A 21,061-nucleotide genomic window follows, 5' to 3' on the forward strand; every position below is an offset into this window, starting at 1 on the left:
ATGAGGCGAGTTACTACCTGTGATACTATTCAACTAGTTAATCAATGCATTATACGATGCCATCCCAGTCTTTTCGGTACACTGGATCTGTATATCTATCTTGATTCCTACCGGTGACATTCCCGACGAATTGGAAACACCACGAGACTTTTATGGCAGTCGTTCCTCATGCAGCTATAAATCCTTGGGCTGTAAATGAAACGTTTTTCATTTGCATTAAAATTTTTTCCATTCCACGAGACAGTTAGCTTCGATCCGTATCACTCATCGTTTATACTATTTGTTGACTTCGGGTGGAATGAGTAATAAAAAAAAACAAATTCGTGCGTCGAACATAACATTTTATTGAAAAATCCAATGAATATATAATATATCATATACGACATATCATATATCATATATTCTATATCATATATAATATATACTATATAATATATCATATATCACACATAATATATACTATATAATAATAATAATAATAATAATAATAATAATTTTTTACCAAAATCGACAGTTTTTTTCGTGTCTAAAAAAAATTAATAAAATACAAATGACCTTGAATTTTTTTTTTCTGAACTAATAATTATTTCCTCAATCGATATTGTTTCCCCCACTCCCCTCGATGATTTTCAATAGTCTCCGAATAACACCCCATGCTCATACGTGTGAATACCTATCCACATCTGCACCTACATCACATGACGTTTGGATCACCCTATATCATCATTGAGTACGTCTGGGTATTATCCAAATTGCATTATCATCCACTGTTTACGTGGTTATATCGAGAGCCAATGTATTTACTGTGAAAACGTTGCCCAGCACTGTCTCTCTCATACCTAAAACGTCGGTTCAATATATCCGGTCAAATGGCTTAATTGCTTTGTCAGTGTAATTACGAAATTGCTTACAATTGACAATCGTATGGAGAACGAATCCTCGGATCTGTCTAATGAGCAAATTGTTTAAATATTCTTTTGTCTCTGGCTGTCATGGATGACTGGATTCTACAGGAAAATCGAGGGAATTCGGTTGAAAATTCTATTAGATGTCTATTGAAATTGTATATTGTGTTGTTAGAACAGTTGGGTCTCGTTGACAGGAGTGGGTAGGGCTCCAGGGGGGAGGGGGGCAGCGTCCCTGGGGGCAAAACTGTAATTAAAGTATATTTGATGATTAATTCAACAAAAATGTACTCACGCGAATTATATTTTGCGCCTTCATTGTGATATATTGGATCAGGGATTGAAATTTTGATAACAAATCGATTTTCCCACAGATCTATTAACAGAATTATTAGCTATGAACACATTAAGTATGAAAGAAACATTTATCTTCACTATGTGCACTAAATGTTTCAGAAATGATTCAAAAATTTCGATTACTTCGAATTTGAAAACAAATGTCAGATGGCGCGAGGGGCCCTAGCCCCTAACTACGCCCCTGGTGTTGTTTTGATTGTCTCAATGAGGTAAGAATATCGTTATTTTTTGTATCGTCATCGTATTCGTTACTTTTTTCGCTTTCGAATTCGAGAAACAGAATTTTTACCGAAGATTCCTGAACAGAATAAGTTGAAGAGTCGGAAAAAATCCGATTTCATTCATCTTTTTTGTAAAATTTCATCCATTCAACATTTATGTGACAGAAATACCGGGATGAGTTGGAAATCGAATGAGATAAATGAATTGATCCCCATGAAAATAATTTCAATGACAAAATTTCCCTGACCACTTTATTTTCAGCGCGTTCCACGCTCGAATAATTTAATAATTCGAGGTTAACGTATACTGGGGAAATACTAGTTTGAGCCTGCGAACTGTCCGTGACGTGTTTTGTGTACAACGGTATCGAATCAGTAATCTAAATTGAATAAATGATTTCGCTCGAGTTCTGGAAATTTTGTTCGTTTATTTTTGGCGGAGTAGTGAGAGAACCGTCATTGATCAGACGGGGCAAAATTCAAGTACCTGTAATCCGATTAATTTATTAATTGGGGACGCGCTAACATGAACGATATTGATATGTGCCATTTGGATGTATAGGTCAGTAATTGTATTGAACGTCACCGCGCGGCAATATTTGAAAATACATTTTCAGTGAAATTCTGCAAATGTGGGGCGATTTCCAAAATATTTTGCAGAGGTAAATTCTCTATTTCCAGCAGAAATATTTATAACCAGGAAAATTAGGTTCTCATGCAAAAATGATGTGCCAAATGGTTTTTTTAACAAACAAAAAATCTTCACCAGGGAAATAATAAAAATTTAATGAAAAAAAAAAACAAAAACATTTTGGACATAAAAATTGTCTATTTTCAGCTGAAATCTTCATGACCTGTAAAATCAGATAGTTATGATCCGTAAAATAGTGTGCAAAATACGCATTGTAAAACAAATAAACAATTTCCCGAAGAGATATAATAAAAATTTCATCAAACGAAAAACCAAAAACGCGATTTCACTCGGCTGAAATGTTGCAATAAATAGTAAACACCAATTGAACAAACACGATCGGTCCATTGATTCGTGTAAATAGAAACGATTGCAGTATATTCAATCGTTTGAGGAAATAGCAATGGAATTCGTAAACTCCAAAGCTAATAAAAAACTTTTCCAATTGACTTGCTGCGGTTTAATTCAGTGGAGCCCGGTTGGATATGTGTTCTAGAAACAAAAGCAGTATCTGCCAGTCGTAAAAACGTGAGGGAAAATAAAAACATATCAGTCCTGACTATCACGAGAAGTGCAGAGACAAGTTAAGGTGGTCAGTTGGGTGTAAAGGGCATCCGAGGGAAATGACGGCTGAGTTTTTTCCCCTCCTCTCCTCTCTCTCTCTCCTGGTGAAAAAAAAATGCTTGCAAAGGCATTTCCAGCTCTACTCGGTCTACTTTAGTTCCTTTACACCAGAGGATTTTGGATTTCAATTTACCTCAGGTTCGCGCTCCGTTCCAACTCGATTCTCCAGCCTCTCCCACCGGTGTTCCACTGACTGTGTACCAATTCCCGGATTTTTTTCTTTTTTTTTCCTGACGTAAAAGAAGGTATACGACTCGTGGAAACAGGAAATAGAGAATGTCGAGTTGGATCTGGAGAACGGCTAGTGATTGAAAAAAAAATGCAAATCGATTAATCAATTTCCGGTGGGGACAGTGGAGAATGTATCAATGGAGATAGTGGGATGGAAGGATTTTCTGGATTATTTATGGAGATTTTCCATGTTGGAGTTTAAATTAAATCTGTTTAAATTATAGCCCTCGACGAACGATGAATGCTAAAGACGCTGGGAAATTCGAAACTCGAGTCTACTGCTCAGTTCATATTTCCGTTATTATGGAGATCGTCGGTGTTATTCTCTCGACGATGATAATTTATCAGGGAAAAGAGGTGAGGGAGGTTCATTGAATTTTAGGGATGTTGGTTTTTCGGGGATTTGGGGATTAGAAGTGGTTGGATTCTGGTAGTTTTAGTTTTGGTGATTTATTGTTGAAGGAAATTTACAAAAATCGAGGGGAGTTTTGAGGAATTTATCTGGCTGTCGCAGGGAATTTGGAATTTGGATTCATTCAAATGATTTGTAAAATAATGATAGGAAAAAAATGTCCTGATTTCTGAAAGTCTTTGTGTTCCAAAAGACATTTTTCCTCAAGACGTTTACAATAAATTTTTTTAACTCGAACTACCCCTATCCGGTTTGAGAATCCTATTTAATATAATTTTGATCGAAAAATGATCAATATCAAGTAGAAAAATCCCTTTGAACAATTATTATCTACAAAATATCTACATTATCATTTATAGAAAAGTCCTCCAGAAAATCCTGAAAGTCTCTCTTCCAAAACCATTTGAAAGCTCTTCAGGGCCGACGTTTGGAGCCTCTTCAGGAGCTTTTTCTCCAAAATCTTCGAAAGACATTTTTCCTCAAAACCTTTACAATCAATTTTTTAAAGTCCAACTACCCCTATCCCATTTTGGCTCCTATATAATATAATTTGGATCGAAAAGTGGTCAATATCAAGTAGAAAAATCCCTTTAAACAATTATTATCTATTAAATATCTACATTATCATCTCTAGAAAAATCTTTCAGAAAATCCTGGAAGTCTCTCTTCCAAAACCACTTGAAAGCCCTTCAGGACCGACGTCTGGCCCCTCCTCAGGAGCTTTTTTCCCAAAATCTTCACCAAAACTTTTTCCACAAATAAATCTCATTAAAGTGTAACCACTAATTTCCCTCCGCATGATGTCGAAGCGATGCCTGCTGAGGTAGATATCACACTCGAAAGGAGCGACAGAAAGCACCCGAATAGAACTCGATTGTAGTCCCGTAAAGTTTCGATAAGTTGGGTCCTGGTAGGATCCAGTTATATCGTAGAATCGTAGTCTAGACGTAGAAAGCTAAGATCAAAAGGCATCGGCCACTTGGAAGTAACGCGGTCTCCGGGTATACAGCCACCGTAACTGGGGCTTCAACCGAACCATCCATTCCACCGTCAATCCCTCCCTTTCACTGGCATCTCCACCTTCTTTTCACGTTCACCCTGACTATAGCTACTCCATTTCCTCCGTCTACCTATCCACCCACTCCTCTGTCTTCACTCAAGCAAGTGCTTCTTACGCATACCCTTCGAGTGGGATTAAACGAGAGTACCGATGGAATACATTGGAATTCGATGAACATTTGATTCTTTGACAATCAGTCCTAAGTCAATTGAGTGGGAAATCGATTTTTCAAGGTGTGGAATGCACCCCTGCGATGAGGAAAATCATGTTTTTGGCAAATAATCATTTACTTGAGTAATGTGTTAATTTTTTTAGTGGGACACACCAACAGGGAGACTAGACATGGACAGAAACGTCTAGAAAAAATTACTGTGCTGGACATGAGAATCGAGTGGTTAACTAACACATAAAAATTCTTGTCAATATTGTAAATTTTGGAAATAATTTGTAATATTATTATTTAATTATTTAAGAGAATTCAGTGCAAGTTCTTGCAGGAACTTGCAGCTGGCCATCGCCCGAGGGCCTACAGCCAAGTTTTTACAAATATTTACATTTTATTGTATAGCAATTGTTGTAACAAAATTGTTTGTAATATTTATTGAATTTAATTGCTAGCGTGGTTCATTTATTATGGTTTTACAGATATAAATATATATATAGAAGTGTAAATAATTATGAGACAGTGTCTCTAGTCCATTGGATTAACAATTGCTTTATGGTCATTGTCATTAAATAAATAAAAAGACGTGATACGTGAAATAGACTGCAATATAAGTCCTGGTCCAGTAATACCCCCCCCCCCCCTTCGAAAACTCACTGAGGGCATAGTGACTTCGTATAATTTACTAAACAGTATAAATTTTTGAAGGTTTATAATTTTTTATTTAAGAGAATTCCTGGAAATTCTTCCTATTTCTTTGATGGGAACCAGAGAAGTTCGATCAGCGGATTTTTTTTTCAGATTTTAAGAGAAAATTTCCAGGATTTTGGAACCAGAAAAATTTACGACAGCAACGGAAATTTAACGAGTGCAGCACGAATTTTTCAGGGAAATTTTAGGTAAATTCTAAGGTCAGTAAAAATTCTAGTATTAAGATCGGAGGAATTCTTATACCAATATTTAGGAATTTTTACTTGACTCCGCAAGAATTTTTTGCATTAAACCCGAGAAAAAAACCCACAACCCCATAAACAATGTGAGAAAATAGAATATTTTTAGGAGAACATAAAATTTTCTCGAGTCCAGAACGCGCCCTCTGACCTTGAAATTATCTATTCTGATAAAAGAAACTCGGAAATTTCGAAATTCCCGAGTACAATGCTTTCATTTGAAAGCAGAAAGTGCTTTTATTGTGATGTAAAAGACAATTTTCTGGGGCATTTTGACTGAGTCGTTTTCCACGTTACAAAAATAAAACTATCACGAAAAAATGAAAGGAAAAAGAATCTATTCGAGTGTTGTATCGCTACGATTTCAGCATCACTCTCGTCGTGTGACTGCACTTTTGTTTTTTTTTTTCACAGTTCACGAGCAATTTCGAGTTTTGACATTTAACAGTTCTCGCTTAATCAGCAAAGTGCTTTCCTCCTCATTCCAAACGTCAAATCGAGAAGGTGTGGGTGGGGGGAGGGCGAGGGTTGCGTACGCTTTTTACCATCGAGAAAACGATGTAAAAGCGAAATCACTGGTTTTAAATTAATGGACGTGTCTGGTGGATATTCAGTGTATACGTTATAAACGTTGACAGGATGAATCACGTGTGCGGATGCAGGTGGAGGAGGGCCAGTTCGATGCTCAGTGAAATTACTTTTTTCTTTAAATATTTAGAGAATGAAAAAGTTTAATTTCTGGCACGAATCCAACGGACGTTACCACGAAGATAATATTTTAATGTTTTCGCACTTGATTTTTAACAAATGTCATTTATTTATATAAAAAACCAGAAGAAACTATGATTTTTCCATAAAAATTTGAGTTTCCCATTAAATTTCAAAATTCGTAAATTAATTAAAATATATTTTCTCTCTCCAATTCCCTATTTTTCCAATTTTTATTTAATTACATTTGTAAATTAATATCCCAATTCCCTATTTTTCCAATTATTATTTAATTACATTTATAAATTAATTATCGCCGCTGATCTCTAACAGATTAATATCCATAACATTCACAATTCGATTATGATATCTAAAATACTACGTAAAATGTCTTTCGTTTATTTACCCCATATTTCTCTTTCCCTCTCGCAGTCTATCTTTCTCTCTTGCTCTTCTCCGTCCGAGTGGCGTTGAGCGTTCAACGCTGTTCCCCCTCCACTCGCGCGTTAAATGTTCCGCACAACCTTTTCCGAACTCGCTGGAGCAGTTTCACTTCAATAAAAAAATTCACTCTCTCTTCAGCAATAATTTTGATTCCAGAGCTCATATTCCACCCTGTCCTCACTCCCCCTCCTGCCCCGTCTTATTTTCACCATAAAAACAACACACATTGCATCGACATCCTATTTCGTTTTCTATTACGTAAACGTCTGAGGCAAGCGATTTGTTTGCTCCATTTTCATACAGAAAACGTTCTTTGGCATAGCCTCAAAGGCAAGTCTCTGCGTCCTTCATCCAAGCGTTTTCACTATATCCCTCATATATACCACCTGCTCCCACCCCCTCCCCCTCTCCAAGGTTTTTTCCGCACATACGATTACGATAAACGCACGAGCGCACAGAACTAATATCCGAATTCTTGCAATTCCTACCGTAGTCATATTGGAAACTCCTCGAGTTGTTTAATAAAAATAAATCATCCCTCGTACCACCGTAAAAATAATACCACATTTAATTAAAGAGACAAAACTGTTTAATTAGTTGAGGATTGTAACTTGTGGAGTATCATCAACCAAAATGTAACGTCAAAAAGTTTTCCCTGATTTCTATCTAACATCCCCAGTATGATACCCAACTGTAAAATGTTACCCAGTTAATTACCCCAAAGACTCGCTCCTCCACCCTGAGATTGATATTTTAATGAGACAACCGTTTTGTCGCAGGAGACCGGAGTTTAATTTAGTTTTAGTAACGGAAAAAATTTTGATATGCGGGGGAAAAAAATTTATTTTGATGAAAAATTAGAGGGTGGGGGTGGGGGTTGATGGAAAAGTGAAAGGTTAATGAAATGGAGGGCACCTTGACATAAGTATGTTGGAAATGATTTTTCAGAAATTATGTTCCTGACAATTTTTTTTTCTCAGTGTGCCATTGTTGGTAGGACGAAGGGCCTTTGTTACAATTTAATTTGAAATATTTTCTGAGGGTTCTTGTAAAATTATTTAAAATACATCAATATTATTAATACAAATCATCGACGTGGTGACCCTTTTCTTCTTAAATGGGCAAAAGCCCAGTTTAGAAACAACTCTCGCGACAAACTTTTTTTTTTCATAATTTCCAAATTTATTTGTAGACAAAATGTCGGAATTTCTCTAGGTTAATACGTAGCAGTTGAGCCCGGGAGTCGAACCCAAGTCTGCCGGTATCACATCGGGTGCTCTTACCGACTGAGCCACCACATACCCCAGAAAATTCATCCCAAAATCAACAAAAATACCCAAAGTCACCTTTAGACGTTAAACAATTTGAAGAGAATTAGAATTAGAAAAATATCCACTTTAGCTTAATGGGGAATCGAACCCGTCTCCCAATGTCGCGCCGAGCGCTCTTACCGACTGAGCTAGCCTCTAAAAAAAAAGTCCCTATGATTCACTAAATTAATCTAGGGAACTCGTAGGAATTGTCTTTCCCTCTAAAATTAGGGATCAGATACGTAATTTTTATTCTCAATTTTTTTAGAAGAACTTTTATAGAGAACTAATTTTGTCGCCCAGTGCATATCAAGTAATTTTCCCTCGAAGACCGAAATAATCTCTTATCTGATCGCTGGCATATTGGCATGCAAGCTCATTTGGGTAATGCACTCGGAGTAAGAAATTACCTTTATTTCAACAATTAACAACTTAAATTGGCTCGGGGTAGTTTAGGAGACTGGGTTGTATCTAGCAACTGAAAGTAGATCGTTTATTACTTCTTTCCATTTACCCGAAAAAGCCCTGGGGTACGGTGAGAGCTCCCCCACCGCCCACTATAGTGAAAACCAACCCTTATTTCCAAGTGGCTTCTCCGGGGACACCAATACTAGTGCTAATACTTGCGGTATACGTATATATGTGTTAGCCGCGGTGAAAACTCTTTTTCGCACCGCCTCCCGGTGTATTTTCCGCCTGATAATACCTGTGCAAAAGATGGGGGGTGGTCGGTAGTTTTTTTTTACTGGAATAAAACAGTCTTGCTTTACAGTTTTACTCGGTTTTTTTTTTGATTCCTCTTTTGGCTATCCCTGCGGGCAGACGGGGTGGAAAAAGTTCAGGGAAAATTGTGGTTGGACTGGAGTAATTGTAGAGGGGATTGTCATCATGCGATTTTTTTATAATTTGGGAAAATCAAAAGTTCGTGTTGTGTTTTTTGATTTTTTTGTTTCACCTCGAACTTTATGATGGGAAAAGCATGAAGACTCATTCAGAATAATTTGTTGCATTTTTCGATTTTCATATTTTGTTTGAATTTATTTATGGAATTGAAATTTTAATGTCTCGGGTGATTTGTTTATTAAAATTTGGGGTTTTGAAGGACAAGTGGATGTTGGAGTCTAGATAATACAATTTGTTTTGATTTTCGGGACGAAAATGGAGCGATCCATTTCACCCTACCCCCATCCCCTTTATCACAATTTTGGAATCGTTCAACCCCAGAAAACATTTTTTAAAAATTCCCTGAAAAACCTGACTCAGAAATAATTTTTTCATTCATCGAATCTCAACCAGAAAAAATTACCTTAATTTTCCGGACAATAATTCCCCCGAACCCTCCCCCCTAACTCCCCTCTCCGTCAATATTCCGTCTGATAACGTCTGTACTAACGGCAGAGGCTGACCAGTCTTTCTCTTTCACCGAAAACCTGCTTTTCACTTTTATACATTTTTTTTTTCAACCCCTCTTTAGTCTATCCCCCACAGGCAGACACACCCACCCTATCTCCGCGCGCGGGCCAGGCCACTCCGCCCCTTTCTGCGCGTTTGCTAGTGCTAGCACACTACATCCCTTTTTCTCGGGTGGGGAAAAAAAGTGAGAGAAAAGAAATGACAAAAAAAAAAAAAAAATCTGACATACAGAGTACACGTCACGCTTCGACAACTCTGTTGCTTTTCGTTCGGCTGCATTGAGTGTCTCACCCCCTTTGCTACCCTCCACCCATCCCCCCTCACACACCCCCTCACCACTGGCGCCAACCGTGCCCGCAGTATCGCGCAAAGCCATCGAAAACTTTTCAGTTTCCACCCCATCGTTCCCACAGTGGCTGGATTTAAATATCCAAAGCGACGTTTCACGCGCCCTATTTTCTCCTATTTTCCCTATTGAGTTTTTATCATTCCTTCAAGTCCGTCATTCAGACGTTACATCACTCAATAACTCATCGATGTTTTCAGAAGTTGAATTTTCACTGTTGGCAGCTTGAAAACTCCCCCGAAACGTCGAGTTGAAAACGAGTCTAATAAAATACTGTTGTCGTTCTTAAGGTGGAATTTAATTACGGAAAAGTCGGGGGTAAATCCAATTAAAAAGTCATGATTCTTGGAAGGGGTAGGGGAGGGGGATGAGACGTTATTTTTGAACATGGTAACTAGGAGGTGAGGTGAAGGTGTCGGAAATCGCGAGGGAGAAATTAAGGGGAAAGGGTTGAAGGGAGATTTTTGGAGAGACGAGATCTGGATTACGAATGGATATGGGGTGAATTAGGGGAGGATGGGGGTGGGGGGTGTTTATGGGAGAAACGAAGAAGTTTTTGTAGGTAAATTGATTGAATTGGTTTTAATTTATTTATTTAATTGGTTATAATTATGATTTTTTTCTCATATTACCGAATGATATATTATATATTATATATTATATATTATATATTATATATTATATATTATATATTATCAGTTGAATTACGTGTTGATTTCCCAAAAAAACATTGAAAATTTCTACCTAAAGTATAATAACTAAAATAATATCACTGCAATTATTTAAAAAAATATATACCTCCATGTAATAATGAACCAATTCCGTATTACCCCCAGGTACATCTCCCATCGTGCCTGTTACCTCTGTTATTGGAGTTTTCCCAGAATTGATCATTCCACTTTAATTAAATATAAGCACCCCAGCACCTGAAGATGAGAAAGAGGGTATACACCCGAGTATATTTACATAAATTTCGGTAAGACGCGTATGTAAGGAGATATAACGCTTCAGTAGATAGCAAAGGGCAACGTTCCTATCCATTGCCATGCAATTACGCCAACACCTTCAGTACTCACATTAAATACGTGCACAGCCGCAATGACTACGATACATTCCCACTGTACATAGTCAACATATATGTACAACTATAGAGGATGTAAATGTGAGGGGAGTAATGTTCATTCTCAACGAGAAGTGACGATAGGGGCGTTTATTTGCATTAGAAACCGTATTAAACGATCACATTACCAATTGGCACAAAGGCAATCGAATTAATGATAACACAGGTACCTTCATTTTGTATGAACGTATGGTAGATCGTCCATTGAATATATTTCAATTCAACTACTTTTGTGTTTATTCAATGATACGAGTGTGAGTGAGTGTTTCATTTCATCAGTGAAAACCTGGTAGTAGATGGGGGTGTTTTGTATGGTGGAGGTGGAGGGATGTTGTCTTCAGTGGCAATTAGGGAATGATGTTACTCTTTTTTTGTTGGAATAATTGCGTTGACGGTGCGGAACCATTTGCATAATTTATAACTGAATTGGTGGGGGTGGGGTGGCCCTGTGTACTTGGACGACGAGGGGTTGCAACGGGAAAACCTAAAATGATAATTAATAGTGATAATTTTAATATATGATAAGAAAAAATCAAATTTTGTAATTAAACTGTTTCTAATCTTGTGAGAAATTGACTTTGGATCGGGAGTATGAAGGGTTTGTTTGTTTGTATATACGATCATGGGGTGTAATTAAATAAAATTTATGATGAACAACGGTGATTTTACTTTTTAATGTTAATTAGGAAGGTAAAGATATTTTTTGAATGACCAGCCGAATTTTCGCGCGGCAAAACACTGGAAAAGTACCTGAGGATGCCATGCGCGGCGCTGTGTAGTGCGTGTTCCGCTTGTGATAGAGAGAGGTCGCTGCATGTAGATACCCTGAGGTCATGGGGGTTCTACTTGAGGGGCACAGAGGTCACCACTTGCAGATGCCATCGGACATGCGGGTTCCTCCTGCCGCAGAGAGAGGTCGCCACTTATGTAGGACTGTATAATTATTTATTTACAAATAAAGGAAGAACTGATGATGCATTTCACTCCTAGTTTAGACAACTACAAACCTATTACAAACAATAGAAATAGTTCATTTTGCGAAAATAAATAATGTGTTGGGTATCATGATATCAGTATTTTTGTCGCCGCCAGCTGCCAGCATCGACGGTGGCGCCGCCCACCACCGCCGGCATAGTCGTGACCTCTCTGTACAGCCGGTGGAACCCGCATGTCTCATGGCATCTGCAAGTGGTGACCTCTGTGTCCTTCAAGCGGAATCCCCATGACCCCAGGGTATCTACATGTAGCGACCTCTCTCAATCATAAGCGGAACACGCACTACACAGCGCCCCGCACGGCATCCCGAGGTACTTCTCTAAAGCAGAAGCTGACACCAAGGTCAGTACTAACCCCGACTGTGAGAGGCGCCACCGTCGATTCTGGCGGCTGCGTGCGCAGCGCGAAAATTCCCCGGGTCATTTAAAAAATGTCTTTACCTTCCTAATGAACATTAAGGGAAGGAACCAACGCTGTTCCTCACAACTTTTATTTGATTATATTCACTCACTTCATTTTTTGCGAATATTTTGGAAAATAATATAGACACCGCATCTCAATCGACAACATTCGATTTATATCGCGATTTGCGTTTTTTCTAGGGCTCCAGGAATTCTCTAAATTCCGTTCCTACGTTTTTTTACATTTTTCTCGGCTCCTCAGTCTCTTCAGTAAAATGGGCCCGAATTTGGGTCACACCGTGTTTCGCCGATACTTCAGACGATTAATTCCATTCACTGAAGATCTGTTGATGTCGTAGTGTGAATTCATATCCTCCATCCGCCATCTCCCACGTGAACTTTTTATGAAATTCAGAAATTCCGCAATTCAGTCAAGTCACTTTGTGCAAAAATTCACTGAACGCTTTGAGCATTCAATGTTAGCTCTTACAAGAAAGAAAATCTTTCACCTGCACGTGAAGAAAAAGAAAAAATATGCCACCATTGTGAGCCCCGATTCCCTCATTTGGGTACAACACTCAAAGGAACGAATAAAAAACGCATTCGAAATCCCATTTTCTTCGAATGGAACCTTTCACTCGGATTTCTTCTCACCCAGTTCAGTAATATTTCGGTTGAAAATTCAATGAACATATTTATGATATTGATCCTCGTACGTGGCATGACGAGCACTCTGGGAGAAGCGACAGTATTTTCTCTCTGTTCTATCACAACACTCCGTTTTATCTCGCGATGAATGAAATTAGCATTTTCGAGAAACGGTTGTGTCAAGAACATGACAAATCACGACGTTTAGTCACTACCACCGAATCCGACGCTAATCTTCGCACGATTTGCTCTTCACATGGAAATTCTCAAGTTCACAATGACTTCGAGTGCTTGTGGAGCGCCGAAATATTATCATATTCGGTACGAGAGATTTGGAATTGACACTGAAACTTGAAATCTCAATTTCCATGAGAATGAAATTTATCATGTGACGCAGTGAAACCTCGCGATTTGGGAGTTCCTGTTATTTTTGACCCTCCATCGAAGCATGTGGTAGTCATCGGATTACGGTGAGTCAATTGACAAGTTTTACCACATCAGTGATAACGAATTCATCTGTCGTTTATAAAATTTCTGTCTTATTATTTAAATAAATACGTACGGGGTACGTAACACGAGAAAAAAAATCGAAAAAAATTCAAATTCGAGAGAAATTCCGCTTTAACGCGGGTGAGAACCGAACCCGGGTCTGCCAGTGTCGCGCCGGGACAGTCTTACCAACTGAGCTACCAGATATCACTAGAATTCACCCCTAAATTCCCCAGAAACACCGCCTAACCTCCACAATTCCCTTTCTCAGAGGTGGAATTTTTTCCTTAAATCAAAATTTTAATATTTTTGCGAATATGTGACAGGAAATCGTTGGGCAGGATTTTTTATTAGGTAAACATTAACATTAGGGCACCAGAATTAATGTTGATATAATATTACTAGAAAATTTAACGGAACAAATGGATAATCCAGAGCGGGATTCGAACCCAGGACTTTCCGATTATGCGTTGAAATTAAAAACGGTGAAGGTCACGAAAATATTATCACAAAGGGTTGAAAAGCACAATGAAAACATCGAAAGGGCTTAAAAGGGATTCGTTTTGTTGCCCCAGTGAAATAATTTTTTACTTGATAACTGACCATCGGAAGTTTAATCCGATTGACCCCAACTTCGCGAACACTTTGCGATACTTTTATTATTCAAAATTTAAAAAGTCTAAATTTAAAACTCGACATTGAAACGACAGAAGGCGTTTTAAAAATGTACAAAGGGAAGTGAGACAGGATCTTTCATCACCGGTTTAATTTTAACTCAAAGATTTCAATTTGTTGAAGGTCTCAGCTGAAACGATTTACCACAAGACCTGTCAGTTCAACGCAATTAATTTGATTTTATCTAAATAATTTATTACGCGCCAATGAACTTGCATGAGATTTAATTAACTATAGAGGGAGATGTGGTATTATCGAATGTCGACATGCGAGAATCGATTTTTTAAAATCAATTTTATCAGATCTCTCCAGAGAAGATGCGAAATTCCCGAATTATCGCATACCGTAACGTGAGAATCGATTGTTGTTAAATTATTTATGAGAATAATCGATATCTATGAACGTCATATCCGGTCGATATCTCGAAAGTCTGGCACACTGAATCCACATTCATTCGCACGTCGCTAATGCGATTAATTTGAAATCAAAAGTCAATCAATTTGAAAATTTTCTACGATGAAAAGTGCAAACATCGACTATCAATATTTCTTAACAAATAAATTTCTTAACAAATAAATTTCTCAACAAATAAATTTTCATTTGCATCCATATTTCATTTTCCATAGTAACTGTAAATTTATGTGAGTTGTTTACCATCACAACATTGAATCTGAATCAACAGTCATTAGTCACTTTCATATTTTTAAAGAACATTTCCAGAAAACTTAATTGATTATTAACAAAAGGGTTTCATCTAGTCTGATTAGAAATTCCTGCGTTTGTTAAAACAAAAACATTCTATTTTTAATGAAGTTATAATACATAATTTGTCTAGAGTAATTATCCACAGGACCATAATAGGACGTGATCTATGGTTTCCGCTTCATTACCACATTTACACTTTGGTGGTGCTACCATACCAATTAGCTCAAGTGGCTGAGCTGGACCACAGTGGCCAGCTCTGAGTCTCTGGTCAGCTGAGTCTGTTAACCCATGAGACAATTTCCCTCCACAAATTTTCACCCTTAAACCAGGGTTTACTTCCCTCTCCATAAAAGTGTTTAAATTAATTATTTCTTCCCTCCCTCCTATTTTCGTGGCTCTTTTTAAGGTACCACGCAGTGACTGTGCCTTAAAATCCTCATGGAAATCAGTGGACCCTTATTCCTCATTGGTTTATATTGGACATTGGTTATTAGAAATAATAATTATGTAAGTAATTTAAACTATTTTTTTTTCTTTATTATTTAACTCAAATAATTGTGCATGGAAGACACATTCGCTCTTTACCGATTTCTTAGAGGAACTAACTAGATCTACAAAGGGAAACAACACCCTGGAACTTTAGTCACGTGCCCTTAAAGAGTCCTATTTATTCCATTTTGTCTAAATACTTAAAATTAAACCTAAACATCATACCTCAAACTTCTCAGAATTCCAACCAAAAAAATGTTTTTCAATTTAAATATAAATACTCAGAAGAGAATATAATGATTATAATAATTATAATATATGAAGATATGATGTGAATAAATATAATGATTATAATGATTGATTTTTATTGTCTATTTATTTCATGAAAAACCCAACAATTCAGTCCTCGAAGGCGGGTAATTTGAAATAAAAAGTCGTTTAATTAAAAAAAATCAGTAATGATTCTTATAATTACGATGCACGTTCCATCTCGTAAGTAGAAAAGGTATTGTTATGGGCTGATCACTAAGTAGAATATGCGCGAACCGTCTGAGATGCAGTGGAACAAGTAAAAGAGCGGAGGGAGGCGAAAACTCGGCGCAACTATGGCTCGACATTCATTCCAAGCCGCTGTATCACTAGTCGGCGCGGTACACGCGAGCTGTGAACCTCCCCCAGACTGTCTCAGCAATCGTCATCGAAGATTAATCAGTGGAATGATGAACTGTCGCCAGACAAGTTCACACTAACTGCGTTAATACCCATTTAAAATTTTTTAAAAATCATTGAACTTGATTAATCTCCAATTAATCCCCAATTAATCTCCAGTGCAATAAAATTAGTGACCAATAAAATTAAATCCACAAGTTAATTTGAATATGAGAGATAAGATGAGCTTTTTAAATCGTGATTGATCATCTTTTTTTCCTTCTGATCTTCTGTTTTCTTTGAAAAAAAAAAATGAGCTTTCTGGAGAGACATGAAGACAGGGCTCTGAGGTAATGAGAATTCGATGAGCGTTTCCATGAGCTTATCAAGAGCCAACGACTGCTCGAAAGAAAAAAAAACTGTAAATGGTGATTTTTTTTAACTCAAAGAGACGTCATAAATTTTAATCCAAACCCATTCGAAGGAATTTCTTCAGAGGAAAATCGAAATCAAGTGGACGATTAACATTTTAATCAGTCGGTCTTCGGAACCGGTGAGACGGGTCGAAAGTGGATGAAATCAAAGTGGTTTAATTGAACAATTAGTGGATGTCATGAATTTGTTGTTTGGAGGACATTGAAGTGGATTAGCCTAGCGTGGCATGACGGCAGTTTCCATTACACTGGAGGACTCAATTTCTGGAAGGAAATTGGATGACAGCGATGTTAAAGGTACAGATTGTCGATTGATTTCAATCATACGAAGAATCGATTTGAGGGATGTCTCTAGGGAGAAGTTGATGAAAAGGGCTAGTAAAAAAATTTATTCGTTACTCGCGTTGAAATGGTTTTGTTTATCAAGGATCTTCCAGAATTGTTCGGGAGATTCGTCGAAAGACTTTCGCAGGATCTCACTAGTGATTGGAGAAGATTCTTTGAAAAATTTTGGAAAGGATATTTATTTCAAAATATGTTCTAACGTTAGTTTGGAAATTATTCTTGGAAAATCTGTAACCTGAATATTTCTGTAAACAAAAGTTATATCGCAATATTTTTTAATAATAATTCTGTGATCAAGGGGATCAGGGAGATCTTGAGGAGATCCTTCGATGATTTCTTTGGACATTTTTGAAAAGTCGATAGATTTTTCTTTAAAAAATTTTTCTACGCAAATAGTTTCTAGTCTATACATTCCCCACATTTTTGGAGACATCTAAACATTGTTTATTGTTTCGTAGAGACCACGCAATTTATTTTTAATTATTAATTGTGGAAATCGTTCGGATTATCACATTAATTATCGATCAGAACTGTTCACATGACACTTTACGTGTAATTATCATTTTTCTTGGAGAAAGTCGTTGAACTTTCGTAGATTTGAGTCATAAGCTGATTAACAGTAAATCATTTCCAAAAAAATTTAATTTACGTCAGACTAGCGGCCTCACTGAGGCCCAAATCTCTGCACGATTTCCACTCGATCAGGTCCAACAGTAAAAAAAATAAAATCACACTTTATTTTTTTTCTCGCGTATATTTTCAAAACTAGTGGACGGACTGAACTTTTTTCGAATGATTTGTCTCGACACCCTTCACCTAAATCAATCCAAACACATACACCCATTCCTATCAATTTTCAGAGATATCTCCACTTTTCTGTTTTTCGTTCAAACCCACGTACTCACACTAGCGCGTGCAAAAAGTGAGATAACTTGCAAATTGAAAATAGTGTTCCACTCATGCAGTTCAATAGAAACTCTCATTTTTCATCTTTGAAAGAAAATTGGTACAAATCCACTGGGATCGACAAAATTCGTCGAAATAGAAAATTAAAAAAATTACTTGTCAATTATTGATAATCTGAGGTCTGTCGAATAGAGTCAGTCACCTATTTGTTGTTAATTATCTCATCAATATTACTGTAAAAATATTCTTCGAGGATTATCGAAGGACAATATTTTTTTTTCTGCAGATTTTCTTCGACTTTTTTTATTTAATTAATCTGCACAGATCTACACGATTTATTTACACTATCACTTGTTTTCTTAGACTATCATTCACATTATTTACATCGTTGGTTTTTTTTTCCTTCTAAATTTTTATTTGATATTCTCTTTAGATCACTTTGCACAAAAATTTTTCACAACAATTTTTATCTCAAAATCCAATTTGTCTTTCAAAAAATCTTTTGGTGCCACCAGAACGATCTTCCGAAGATGTTTCCCCAGATCTTCTGAATATTTCCGAACGATCTTCAACAGACAGTATTTCTAGATGATTATAACGACTTCAACTTACGTTTTCAACCAATAACAGATAAAAAAAATAATGAGAGAACATGAGACAATCGTACATGAAGGTAGCAGATAACGAGAAAAAGAAAAATATCATGTATTCATGTCCCAATCGACTGAATCGATTGACAATTGCGTCACCCAGATACTGTTGAGGATTCTATATCTCTAAAACTTTTTTTGGATCAACAAAAGGATGAGAATCTCCATTATTTATTATTTTTTACGTCAAACCCTAGAGCTCAAGGGCTTTTCTGTTACCAAGTCTGATGCGCATTTTAACTGACCTACAGTCGATGAATTCTGATGCACAAAAACTTATAAAACCCGTATGAAATTAAATCTGCACTTCTTAGTTTGCGAATTGCGTTCGCGGAATTAGATTACGCCGACAAAAATTCCAGTGGTAATATTACCTACAAGGGAATGGTAGAAGAATTATATTCGCGACGACGAACGTTGCAGAGAAGACTCGCATTCATTGTTTACAATATACTGCATTAAATTAACATAATAAAATCGTAAATCGATTTAATGTAAATTCTAAAGTAAAAAATGTTAAACAATGACATTAAAGTAGTTCTACCCTTCGAGAAAATCCGAAAATAATCAACAAGTACACAAAATTATTAGAAAATTTGATCTTATTTGGAATCACAATGTTTTCAAAAATTTAATTATCGTTAATTATCGTTAATTATCGATTAATCATCGTTAATTACCGTTTTCCTTTTGAAAAAAATTAAATAATCAGCTATTAACATAGTGTGTTATCGAAAAATAGTGCCAACAAACAGTTTTCTTTGACTGATCACCCGATTATTTATTATGATGACCCTTATAACATAATAATTGAACAACCCGACTTGAATTCTCGCAGACTCTCCTGGCAATATTCATCACTTGTTGCTTGCAGCTAAAATACGGTCATACTCTCCGTTAACAATGAGGTCAAAGACGTAAAAAGCCTTGCAACGTCCCATGATAAAGCCATTAGCACAAGTGTCAAAGAAAATTGTGGCTCGGTGATGTCGTGGATGCGCCCCGACGCCATAATCTCAGACCCTTCCGAGCATATCATTAGACAATTGCCTGGATATCATCACAATCAATCAGAGCGCCCGATCATCGAGAGTAAGGGATAATGAACTTTTGTCTAATCAAAAAAGCGTGAAAAAAAATTATGCTCATGAATTTCTCATAATTTATTTCTCAGCAGCGATTTTCAAGGTAATTAATTAAACCCGAACCTTCGGGTAATTTTTCTTCATCAAAACAAACAAAACTAGTTTAATGGAATTAATGATAAATGCATTGCACTCAATTATATGCACTTTCTGTTGAGGATTTTTCTATTCTTCGTGCCCTGACGTTTCAATTAATTCATCAAAATTATGAGAAAATCCTTCTCATTAAATTTACTCGTAAATTTAGAAATTTATTTTCTTTCTTTCGGAGACAGTCACAGTAAAAACATCTTGTTTGTACTTGTAATCTTCAAAGGCAACAATAACTCCTCCCGCAAATATCTAACGCCCACGTTCAAGCAATTTTGCCAAATTGAAGCGATCCAAACAATTCGTTAAACTTCTCACGTAAATTGTGCAAATAGACGATAAACTTCATTGAACTAATTCAGAAATACCACAAGTCATTCGCAAAGTTGTAAACCGTAATCCGTCACTTTGATTATTGATCAGATTTTTTATAAATATCTCAGCTCGAGGGAGATCGCAAATTTTTTTATTGCATTTTTCTAGTTCGAGTTGAAAACTCTCGCAAATGTTGCGACAAAAATTTTGTTGTTTTTCTTGGGTTCGGAGCTATTGTTGAACCATTCGAGTGTGAGATAGGAGTTATCTCGTTTTACTATTTTACTACTGAAGTTCGAAGACGAGAGTGACCCAGGGGAGGCCGGGGCACAACGGGGTATCCGAGAGAAGGCCCATTATTTATAAGCTCGAGAAGTTCGACGACCCATGACCACGAGGAAAATAAATGGGAACGCATAAATATGGAGTGGTAGAGTTGAATTTCAATTTATATCGTCGTATCATGGCGGGATGCTTTCAGTTTATGCTAAATTGGGAGAGGGAAATAAATATGGCTACGTGTTACCATCAGTGAATTAAATACGTAATACAGCAAAAATAGCCGTTATCAATGAAATGTTACGGACTTTGATTGCGATTCAATTTAATTATCAATGTGCGACGCTCTGCTGAATTTGGCTTTAAATTATTCATAAATGTGTGTGTGTGGGGGGGGGCGGGGGGTGTGGCTGTGTGATTCACGCTGAGAATATAAAAAATCTCTCAATAATTTCCCGCAAAAAATTGAAAATTCCAATTTTTTCCGAGAATTTAAATTTACGATGTATTATTACTAAAAGTAAATGTCTTGATGAATAATTTATCTGTAATAAAATTGAAATTTTAAACAAAAGCTATTTGAATTTTCATGTCTTTCGCGTATTTTCTAATGACAGATTGACTTTCAAATTTATACCGATTTATCACGAAATTGATGGACGCACTTGGAAATGAAAGTTCTCACAGCTTGTCTTCAATACACGATAAGACGAGTGAATAAATTCATTTTTTAAGTAAATAAGTGTAGCTCCTGTTGCTAATAAATAAGCAATTTGCTTCCGAATAAATTGTATTATAATTTTTTTATCGTTTGCAAAAGTAAATAGCCTCAGGTCACCCTGAAATCGTATCACAACTGAATAACAGGATCTGACGATTCCTGATGAAGAA

The 21,061-nt window shown here is 36.7% G+C and overlaps 1 protein-coding gene and 1 long non-coding RNA gene across 3 annotated transcripts in view; one reads left to right on the top strand and one right to left on the bottom strand.

Annotated features, from left to right (window-relative positions):
• Positions 1-612: 612 nt before the first annotated feature.
• LOC135169610 (uncharacterized) lies at positions 613-1,869 on the bottom strand. The gene is made up of 3 exons (XR_010300229.1): positions 1,201-1,869; positions 912-1,152; positions 613-839 (listed from the first exon to the last, which is right to left on the bottom strand). It is a non-coding gene; the product is annotated as an uncharacterized LOC135169610 (long non-coding RNA).
• A 14,083-nt stretch (positions 1,870-15,952) lies between these two features.
• Positions 15,953-21,061, top strand: part of LOC135169774 (gonadotropin-releasing hormone receptor) — a 29,152-nt gene continuing 24,043 nt past the window's right edge. Inside the window, exon 1 of one of the 2 annotated variants that reach the window (XM_064135069.1) lies at positions 15,953-16,737. The gene's annotated coding sequence lies outside the window, so the exon portion shown is untranslated. The remainder of the gene's footprint in view (positions 16,738-21,061) is intronic. The other variant, XM_064135068.1, reaches the window with a different exon arrangement.

This window comes from Diachasmimorpha longicaudata, chromosome 15 (assembly GCF_034640455.1).
Source record: "Diachasmimorpha longicaudata isolate KC_UGA_2023 chromosome 15, iyDiaLong2, whole genome shotgun sequence".
NCBI classification, from domain to species: domain Eukaryota; kingdom Metazoa; phylum Arthropoda; class Insecta; order Hymenoptera; family Braconidae; genus Diachasmimorpha; species Diachasmimorpha longicaudata.